The following is a 10,933-nucleotide window of genomic DNA, read 5'->3' on the forward strand; positions in this document are numbered from 1 at the left end:
TGCAGTCATCAAAGGCTTCCTGTTGTTGCCTGGTCCACTGCCAAAAAACCTTCTTAATTAATCTCTTCAGAGGGTGCATTAATTCCGCCAGATGTGGGGTAAAAGTTCCCCAATACCCCAAAAGACACAAAAAAGTTTGTTTTACTGTGATTAGCAGATGAAATTGCTGGACTCTTTGCTGTACCTTATTTTGTATTTCTCTAATCTGTCCATACCAAACTATTCCCAAAGGTTGTACGGTAGTACTAGGGCCCTGTATTTTCTTTGGATAAATCACCCAGCCTCAGTCCTGTAAATGTGCTTTCAGCGATTCAATCGCTGCTTCAACTTCTGTTGTGATTCTGACATATTCAGTAAATCATCTATATAATGGTAAACAGCCACGGTACCAGGCCATAGTGCCACATCAGCTGCTATCATCTGGTGGCAAAACGAGGGGCTGTGTTTGTATCCCTGGGGCAAGACTTGGAAATTATATCGCTTTTGTTGCCCGATAAAGGCAAACCAGTCTTGGTTTTCTGAAGCAATAGATACTGAAAAGAAAGCATTAGCAAGGTCTGTCACCACCTTCCAGGGCTGTACATTTTTGCTGATTTTTTTTCGATAAGAGTAACCATGTCTGGTACCGTAACTGCAAGTGGGAGATGACTTTGTTCAGTTCTCTGTAACCTACAGTCGTTCACCAAGTGCCGTCTGGTTTATGAACAGGCCAAATAGTATTATCAAAAGTAGTCATAGTTGCCCTAACAATTCCCACTTGTTGAAGGGCCTGAATAGTTTGAGTGATTTTGGCCTCCCCCCTGGAATATGATATTGTTTTGCAGTTACCACTTTGGCAGGCGAGGGCAGCACAACAGGATCCTGCTTCAGGAATCCTCACAAGACGGTTATAGATCAAACAGTAAAACCTGCTTGTGAAATCCCAAAGCAGAAATGACCATTTAAAGTTTCAAATATTCCTCCTGCCAATGGATACACACCCAAGATACGTTCTTTAATTGGGGTTAGGGTCAGGGTCAGGTTTAGGATTAGCATTAGGGTTAGGGGATAGAATTAGGGTTAGGTTTAGGGCTAGGGTTAGGGTTGGTTACGGCTAGGGTTATTTTTAGTTTTAGGGATTATGGTTAGTGTTAGTGTTAAAATTAGGTTTAGGTTTAGGGCTATGATTAGGATTAGGTTTAGGTTTAGGCTGAGTAACAGCCAAGAAGTCAGCCAAATAAGGCACTATTGTATTTACTTTACTAAATGATCAGTTCAGCAATTATTATTGAACGTGTTTATTTGTGCATTAATTTCAGGCTAATTCCAATCAGAAACTCCTCTGTGACTTGCTATAAAAAGACATAATTTCATTAGTTTACTTTTTAGTTTATAATTTCATTTTGAAACAGCTTTTAGCAGGCTGCCTTTTTATTGGCCACCTTTTTATGTGTTTTGAAATGATTTTAGTGCAGCTTCTATCAGATTTGCTGTATTGCCATCCCTATAAGCAAATCAATATGTTTTTATGTCCAGCAATAGTAATAATTTATTAATTTTTAATAATTTTAATGCAGTAAAGTAGAAAGAAGTAGAAGGAGGATTTTATTTTGATTGGTTGTGTTTTGATTGACTTCTGTTAACATTTATCTGTAAATAAGACACACACACAAAATACATGTATGTATGTGTATGTGTAGCATCTCTATCTTCCTGAACATACTGTTTTTTGAAAGAAAAGCCTGTTCTTTTTTGCTTTTTTCTAGAATCCACATCCAATTCAGTAAATTGTGCAGTACTGTCACCATGTGCTAGGCATGGGTGTATGCTGTCATGGCAGTGGCTGGTCTTGCTGCGTCTCTGGATGTGTGCCTGCAGCAACCCCCTGTGACGGAGCATGACTGCTCGAGGGATGATAGGTGTGCACGTATGCAGCCTCCTCTCACACCCCAGAAATAGAGATCTGCACTTGTCATGTGAGGGAGGAGGGATGTCCAGCAAGGGGAGCAGGAGTTGGCTGGAGGGGAGGCAGGGGAATGGGTACCAGCCTGCTGTGAGGTGCTTGTCCCTTGAAGATGCTGAGGCCCGTGGTGATGGGCTCTTCTGGGCCTTGCTGCCAAGCCTCCTTGTGATTTTGTGCTAAAATGTCACGAGATGAGACAGAAATAGCACAGGCTTTCCTGGCAGAAGCATGAGCTGCCACACATCGAGTGGGCAGGATTCATCAGTGCTGGGGCTGCTGCTCCTCGCTGGCTCTGTGCGGGGAGGGTGCGGTGCTGTGCAAGAGGCAGGCGTGGACGGCTTCGTGTTCAGTCCAGAGCATCTTGTGTTTCAGCCAAGAGTTTTCGTGTGAAGAGCCTCGTTGTTTCACATACTTCCATTTTAGAACAAATCATAAAACAGCTCTTGGAGAACACAGTCATACACATCATAAAGTACAGTAAAATAATAGTTGACAACCACGAGATGAGTTTTTTTGCTTATTCTCTTCTTCTGTGTAGGTGTCATGGTGTTAGATCGTAGTGGAAAACATGTGATTATATTTCACAGTCACGCAGCAATGTAAAATCTGAATCAATCATAACTTTTTAATAATGAAAAATCAGTAGATTATTTTCTGAAAGGAATTTATGGTATTTTTGATCTATATTGTAGAAAAGAAACTTTATTTTTTCTTAGCTTGAGTTTAATCTGTTCTTTTCATAAGCACAGGACTTCCTTTTATATGCAGTCAGTCTCACTGTTATCTGAGTATATATTTCCATGGTGGTCATTACTGTTAAAAGTAATTTAGCACACTTTAAAGAAGGTACTGTGTAGGTTTCAGTATCTGTAATAATATTGTTCAGCCAGCAAGAGGCCATTTTGTGCTTATTAACAAACAAAAACTCAACAGCCAAGGTTGAATGGCCATCTCCCACTCATCCCAGGACTCAGAAACAAGGAAGGGGTCGGTCAGTGTCTTCCTCCCTTTCTCTTGCCAGCAGCACACTACAGGAGATGCAGAGGTGTAAAGAGCCATAGGGCTTTTGCTTTCCATTTTCTCTGCTTCTAATGTTTGTTTCATATGAATCTTATACTGCTGAAATCTCTGTTGCTAAGAATTGGTTTTGCCTATTCTATTTTTTTTTTAAATGCAAAATACAGCATTGAATCTGCTGACTTCTGTAGTGTGTGGAGCTGAGATGAGCCCCCGAATGAGAGCGGGAAAGGGGTTTGGTGCATCGACAGCATCTGAGCAGATCAACATATTACTGCACAACCACAAAGCTATGCCACCCTCGTCGTTAGTATTGTTACACCCCTGGGCAGGGCAGCTCCAACCCTGACACAGACCAACACCACAAATAATGTGACTGTGAGGTTAATATGGGTTGGTGTGTTGGTGACTGGCAGCAGTCTGTCTTGTAGGTGATGAAGAGCAACCTGCTGAATGTAGCAGCATCTTGGTTAGATGATGTGCTCCTGATGAGGATGGATTCAGGACCCTGAAAAAGTCAAGAGGCAAAAGCAGTGGGTGGGGTGTGGCCAGCAGAGGGGATATAATGTCAGGGTTGTGGGGAGTCCTGTTTAGGCTTCATTAACTCTGGGGACAGGTGGTGAGCCTGGGGTTTGTCCCACAGGATGTGAATGTTGTGTCCTGTGGCTGTGTCCTAGTGTAATTTATGTTGCCTGTGTTCTGTCTTGTATATGGTGCCTTCCACAGGTCTCTGTTCTGCCCTGTGGGCTCTCTGCACTTGGCATGCAGCTTGGTACAGGTGTCTGTAGGGTCTCTAACACCTCAGTGCTTCAGCACAGCACCTGTCGAGTGCCTGTCTTGTGACTGGAGCTTAAAGCATATCTTCCATCACAGATGTTTCTGGAGGGTTGCCTTTGAGGACGTGATTTGTGCTGGACTGGCAACTCTGCTCTTGAAAGTTCTGTGTCCATAGAGATCCCCTTTAGCATTTCATCCCTGTGTCCTTAGGGGCTCCGGTCTTAAAGCCTGGCTTCTCACACATCCATTGTTCTGGTTTGGTATTGCATTGCAGCACTTGGTATAGGTTTTGACTACAATCTGAAAGTGCCTTGCTTTGAGGTGCTTGGTGTTGTCCAGCAACGCAGTGCTTGGTGCTTGGTGCTGTATTGTGGTTTGTCTGTGATCTAAGAGTGTTGCATTGTATGGCATTACATTTGCACATGCACTGAGCAGCTCTAAGTTTGTGCCTGTATTGTCTGGCCTTGCAGAGCCAGAGTAGAGGGCTAAGGTGACTTTTGGGTCTCTGCATGTGAGTGGGAGTTGGGCATATCACAACTCACTTGTGAGGTAGCATGAGGTAAGACAGTAAATCAGCAGTAGTTTTCATATTGTTTTTGCAGGCATCTTGTGGCAAGCCCCCAAAAATGGTTGAGGCATCAAGGTCTGAGGAGCAGCAGAACAGGCCTTGGAGCAGTTGGTCACTTTAGGGGGGGGGGCAGATCAGTCATTACTGCTCTGGATTTTCAAGTGCCATGGAGGACTGTGGCTGTGACGTGTTATTTTTGGAGTTGGGGCAGAGCAGGTGAGTGGAGCTGTACAGGGCTGCTCTCTCATGGATGAATTGTGTATTGAACAGCTTTGTGTTTTGTTTGGTGCAGGTAGCAGAGTGGCATGAGGTCATTAAGGGACTCTTGCATTTTGGTGATATGGCCACTATTGAGGATAGCCATTGAGCATGGACCATGACCCGTGGCACCATGAAAGCTAAGTAGCAGGGCAAAAGCCTGGTGGGGGTGGAGACCCTGTGTGTCCAAACGTTGGCATAATGGGAAGGTTTGTCTGTGGGAAGTCAGCCTCATGCAGATACAGGGAGTGAACATCTTGTGCCATTCCATGCCCTGGCAAAGCAGCTCTGAGATGAGTGGCTAGAGTTGTGCATAGTGTGTGTTCATACATGTTCCTTAGTTATCTGATGTGTTGATGTTTGTCTTGGCCTTCGTGCTTGAGCAGCCTCAGGCATACTCACATCCTACTGCATTCGCAGTAGCCATCTGTTGCATCTCTGCAGCCTCCAGTTACCAGCACAGCGCCAATTCTGACCTGTTTAGCAGTGTGACATAGAAGTGCAATGCTGCCCGTCTGGTTTAGCATTGTAGGTGCATTTCGCCAGTCTTTCTTGCAGCTCTTGCTTGTGCTTAGCCATGAGGTCGTTTCAATGACTCTCTGGAGAGTTCTTCCAGGGTTTTTTTCCCTGTGTCATCATAGTCAAGTCTTTTGCAGCATTTTGTCTCCATTGGTCGCTGTGGTTTTATCACCCATCTTTCGTACTGAGCTTTGGCATTCTCGCACGACAGGCCACACCAGAGCGTCTGTCACGCGGCCTTGGCATTGTTGTGCGTACTGTCAGGCTGTGCCTTCTGGTCTGGGATTAACTCTACCCTGTGTGGTATTCTTGCATCCTTAGGTCATGTTTGTAGAGCATGTACATGTGCATGTTTGAGGTGGAGCTATTTTGTGTAGAAATTCTGGTTGAGGTTGGAATAGTCCAAGCATGGGGCGGTAATCTGCTGATGAGCATGGCCTGTTTGGGTGGAGGTTGTATAGGCTGGTTTTAAACATAGCCAGTAGCTATTGGCAAGAATGTTCTAGAGTCCCTTCTTTTGTCTTTTGCAGGTGCCAGAGGGCCATTTGGATCCTGGGAGCAAATCCTTCTGTGAGATTTGCTGGAGCGTACAAATGGAAGCAAAGAAGGAGCAGGAGCAGTGCACAGAGGGAAACATATTCCCCTGCTTCCAGTTACAAAGGCTGATGCTGTAGAATCGCGTGGAGTGGTGGTGATGTTTTGAGGCGCACAGTGATGCTGTTCCGAGGACAGTTATAGAATTGGGGTGATCTGCCACTCTGGCAGGTGGGTGGTGAAATGGATATGTTTTGAATGAGGGGTGGGTTGAGTGGGTGCTGAATGAGTGTTAGTGTTGGAATGCATCTATCCTTGTATGGGTGGCTTTCTTTTATTTCAGGTTGTATTGAGATAATGTTTCTTTTCAAAAGAATTTAAAAAAAACCCACAAACTGGGGGATTTTTTTTCTCCCTGAGTTTATTTTCACCTGGTCCTGGCTGCTCTGAGGTGATGTTCATGGCCAGTGTTTGGGTCGTGGTCGGGCTCAGGCCAGGGTTTTTGCAGGCAGGGTGATGTTAGAGGCCCCTGGTAAGGGTGTTCCTGGGGAGCACCACAGACATGGGGTGATGGCGTGTTGTGGCAGTCAGGTGGCAGGAGGGATGAGGTGAGAGTGTGGGTGGGTTTGTGTGGTAGCTGAGCCAGTGGTGTGTTTAGAATGTGTCTGACTGTGTACAATTGTTTTTTGTTTTGATTTTTTGTTGCAGGTTATATGTGGAGTTGAGGTTTTTGGCTATTTGGAAATTCCTGGCTGCTCTGCATGGCAATGATCATCGCCAGTGTTTGGGTGCATGTTGGGCTTGGGCCAGGGTTTCTGAAGGGTACCTTGTGTCCTCGTGTCCCCATGTCCTCCGCATCCCTGTCCCCTTGCATCCCTCTGTCCCCATTCACCCCACACATCCCTGCCACCCCCCCATGTTCCTGTTCCTCGCTGTGTTTCTGTCTCCTTGTGTCCCTGTTCCCACCACGTGTCCCTGTCCCACCATGTGTCCCCATGTCCCCACTTGTCTCTGTCCCCCCATCTCCGTGCCACCCCATCCCCAACCCCACTATGTCCTCCCCATGACACTGCCCCCCCACATCCCTGTCCCCCTGCACATCCCACTCCCCTCCAATCCATGTTGTCCCCCGGGGGCCCTGTCCCCTGTCCCCCCGCCCCGCATCCCCCATGTCCCCCCTCCCAACAGGAGCAGTGGAACTCGGTGTGTCCTGCCCCCGCACCGTGTCAACTTTCGGCCAGCACCCTGCCCCGGGGATGGCCCCGCAGAGAGGGGAGGGGACACGGGGGCAATGGACAGGGATGGGAGGGGGAGAGGGGAGGGGGGGACGGGAAAGGAAGGGGGAATGTAGCGGGACAGGGATGGGGGGACGCAGGGACAGGGACATGGAAACGGGGTGGGGACAGACGGGATGGGGGTTAGGAGGGGGACAGGGATCGGGACAGGGGGACAGGGACTGGGAGGGACATGGGGACAAGGGTGGGGACAGGGGCATGAGGGGGTCGTGGGGCGACAGGGATGCAGACATTGGGGACAGGGGGGACAGGAGGATGGGGATGGAGGGAGACATTAGGAACGGGGGGAACATGGGGGACAAGGACTGCGGGGGGACAGGATGGGGAGGACGGGTAGGGCGGGGGGACATCCCAGTTCCCAGAGTCAGGGTAGCCGAGGGGGGGTGATCGATGGGGGGCTCTCCCCAAGGGTCTCACTCGGGGTGTCCCGTCCACCCCATTTCCTCACAGGCTCCTGACAGCTACCAACCTCCGGAGGCCCCGGGGCCGGGAGGGTTGATGGGGGGTTACCGCTCCCCATGGCCCACCCAACCTCCCCTGCTGCTCCCCCCACCGTCACCCCCTCCCCTGGCTGAAGGACGCAGCAGGGGGACACACACCCCTTGGACGACATCCTTTTGGGGGGGGGGGAACACCCACCCACGGAGGGGGCTAGTCCCCCGTTGGGGGGATCCAAGGGATCCTACCTGGACCCCAACACAACCAGCATGACGGGAGGGAACAGAGCCCATTTGAGGGGGTCCCGTCCCGTCTTCCCCCGCCCCCCCCCCCCCCCCCCGTTTTCTGCTGCTCTTACTCCGAGAAGGAGGAAGAGGAGGAGGAGGAGGAAGTTCACCACGAATACCACCACCCCCACCCCACCGCCGATTTTTGGCTGGGGACCCCTCCCCAGCCACTCCTTCCCCCTCCGATACTTCAGGAATTTGTCCCACCCCCTTCCCCCAGCCCCCGAGTTTTTTGGGGGCCGTCTATCCAGAGAGTGCCTCCCCCCCCGGCCCCTCCCCTGCCCTGGCCTCCTCCTCACCACCACCCCTTCCTTCACCCCCCATCTCCTTTTCGATTTCGGGGCTCCCCCCTTGGACGATCAATTCGAGGAACCCCCCGAATTTGTGAAAATTTATCGGACGGTTTGGCCAATATTATGAAAATGTTGGACGAATCCAGCGGCAAGAGGAGGGGAGGGCGGGGTCACCATTTTGCTCCCCCCTCCCCTCCAACCTCCTCCTCCGGTCCCTCTGCTCCTTCCCAGCCTCCCCCCCCCCCCTCGCTCGCCCCAAGGTGCCGCCTTCTGGGGGTCCCCCAGGTCAGGATTTCCCCAACCTCCCCCCCAGCTTTATCCCTTCGACAAACAGGATGAACCCCAAACCGCCGGATTTTTGAAATCTTTAGCGGCCGCTTTAGAAGGACAAAAAAACGGGGAGGCAAAAAAAGGGGATCCCCAAAACTTCTCCATCCCCACCGCCGACCCTCCAACTTGCTATCCCCCCCCGCCCCCGTCCAAAATTTACCGGTGCGAGATCTCCCCCACCCCCGAATGGGAGGTGTTGGAGATGAGCCGCGTCTGTGAGACCTTGGCAAAGCAAGGGGGGGTGTCACCTTCCCCCCCGCCGCCCCCCCCCCTCCACCAACAACCCCTAAATTAAGGGGCAACGATACCGAAGACCCTCCCCTTGTCACTGTGACCTTTGCTGTGCGTCCCGCTGCCCTCCCACCCCCCCGGCATCACCATCGAAAAGGGCGTAATCGCTGTGTTCAATTGTTGGGGTTCATATGGGGATGGAAAGGGGGGGGGGTGTTGGGAGGGGTTGGGGGTGTTGGAGGGGTTTTGGGGGTGTTTACACGGTTGGAGGTTCATATGGATATGGGAAGGGGGGGGTTGAGAGGGTGTGTGGGGGGTGTGTGTGTTTTATAGGGGTTGGAAGGAGGTTTGGGGCGCGTATGGGGATGGGGTGGCATGGGGGGGATTTGGAGGGTTTATCAGGAATTGTGGGGGTTGCAAGGAGGCTTGGGGTTCACGTAGGGATGGGGATGGGGATTTGAGTGCGTGGGGGGCTTGGAAGGGGGTTTGTGATTCATATGAGGCTGGGGGCGTTGGTGTTTTACAGGGATTTGGGGGGTTGCAGGGGGGTTGGGGGGTTACATGGGTGTTTGGGGTTCATATGGGGATGGGGGTTTGGGAAGTTTGGAAGGCAGTTGGGGGGTTTGGGGGTGGTTGGATTTATATGAGGATGGGGAGGTGATGGTTTGGGGTCTGGGGGGTTACATGAGGGTTTGGGGGGGTTCTACAGGGATCTGGGGTTCCTATAGGGCTGGGGGTTGGATGGAGTATAGGGGCTCATACAGGGATGTAGGGACTTGCCTGGGGGCTTATAAAGGGACGTGAAGTGTCATACAGGGACATGGAGGCTCTGTTGGGAGGGGGGGCTCTATGGGGACATGGGGGCTCTGTAGGGACATGGGGGCTCGAATGGGAACATGGGGGCCCTGCACAGGGCTTTTATCCCCCGCACTGGGCTCGACTCAGCTGAGTCAGTCGAGACTTCTCACTCAGGATGTGCTACAGGTTTTTTTGTTTTTATTTTCTGTGCTACAGCAGAGTTTTATGTCCTCACCGTCATGTCCTACGACCACTGCATTGCCATCTGCAAACCCCTGCACTATGGGACCCTCATGGGCCACAGAGCTTGTGCCCACGTGGCAGCAGCTGCCCGGAGCAGTGGAATTCTCTGGGCTCTGCTGCACACTGACAATACATTTTCACTGCCACTCTGCCAAGGCAATGCCGTGGACCAGTTCTGTGAAATCCCCCCAGTCCTCAAGCTCTCATGCTCAGATGCCTGCCTCAGGGAAGTTGGGCTTCCTGTGTTTCATGCCCGTTTAGCATTTGGCTGTTTTGTTTTCCCTGTGCTGTCCTATGCAGATCTTCAGGGCTGTGCTGAGGATCCCCTCTGAGCAGGGACAGCACAAAACCTTTTCCACATGCCTCCCTCACCTGGCTGTGGTCTCCTTGTTTATCAACACAGCCATGTTTGCCCACTTGAAGTCCCCCTCCATCTCGTCCCCAACCCTGGACCTGGTGGTGTTGTTTCTGTATTTGGTGGTGCCTCCAGCAGTGAGCCCCCTCATCTACAGCACGAGGAACAGGGAGATCAAGGGTACCCTGAGGAAAGTGTATGAATACGCATTAGTTCAGCATTAATAAGGTGCCCGCCACCCTCATATAACTCCCAGGAATTCAGTAAAATACCAGCCTATATTTTATTCTTCTGTTTCTTTGGTTTGTATTTGTTTGTTACACTTGTGATAATATTAATTGCAATTATGTGCTATTCATACAACTTCTTCTTAAGCTTAGAACCATTTTTTTCTGTCTGGTAAGCCTAATGTATGTACATAAGGAACCACCATAATAACCAAAGGGGCTCCTCAGGGCAGGGTCAGAAGGCTGGATGCCTCTTTCAAAGCTGGTGTCAGGAATATACCCAAGGAGCTGCTCCCTCAAAAGGACTTTTGCTTTTCTGGGGTTCTTGATGGATTCAGGGGGGCAAGTTCAGAGTCCCAGGGGGATCTGTTAGGGACCAAGGGCTGGACAAAGACCTCACTTCTTGGTTGCACATGTCCATGCAGACAGCAACTTATCTTTGATTTACCTGCCTGACACTGTCCCACCTGTAGTGGGGCTGATGGCAGATCCCATCCTGGAGAGGAATTGGGAGCTGCCAGGAGAGCTCACGGGATCTCCAGGGACAGTGTGTGATCTGGGTGGGCAGTGAGTGGCACCTCATAAAGTGAGTGACCATCCAAGGTGGAGTCTGCTGGAGGAAAAGATGTACCTGAGGACACCATGCGCTAATGAGAACCCTGCGATGCCAGGAGAGGCTGTGACACACCAGCAGGCAAAAGGTCACAAGACTGGAGAGTGGTTCAGGACACCCTCTTGGAAAGCCCATGGGATGGGTCTGCTGCCACCCTCCCTTGCCTTTTGTGCCATGGGAAACACCCCATGGTCCTGCCCAGCCCTGT

The 10,933-nt window shown here is 50.6% G+C and overlaps 1 pseudogene; it reads left to right on the plus strand.

Moving 5' to 3' along the window:
- The first annotated feature begins 9,385 nt into the window (after window positions 1-9,385).
- On the plus strand, window positions 9,386-10,109 carry LOC141958362 (olfactory receptor 14J1-like; annotated as a pseudogene).
- Window positions 10,110-10,933: the final 824 nt, after the last annotated feature.

This window comes from Athene noctua, chromosome 3, assembly GCF_965140245.1.
Source record: "Athene noctua chromosome 3, bAthNoc1.hap1.1, whole genome shotgun sequence".
Lineage (NCBI taxonomy): Eukaryota > Metazoa > Chordata > Aves > Strigiformes > Strigidae > Athene > Athene noctua.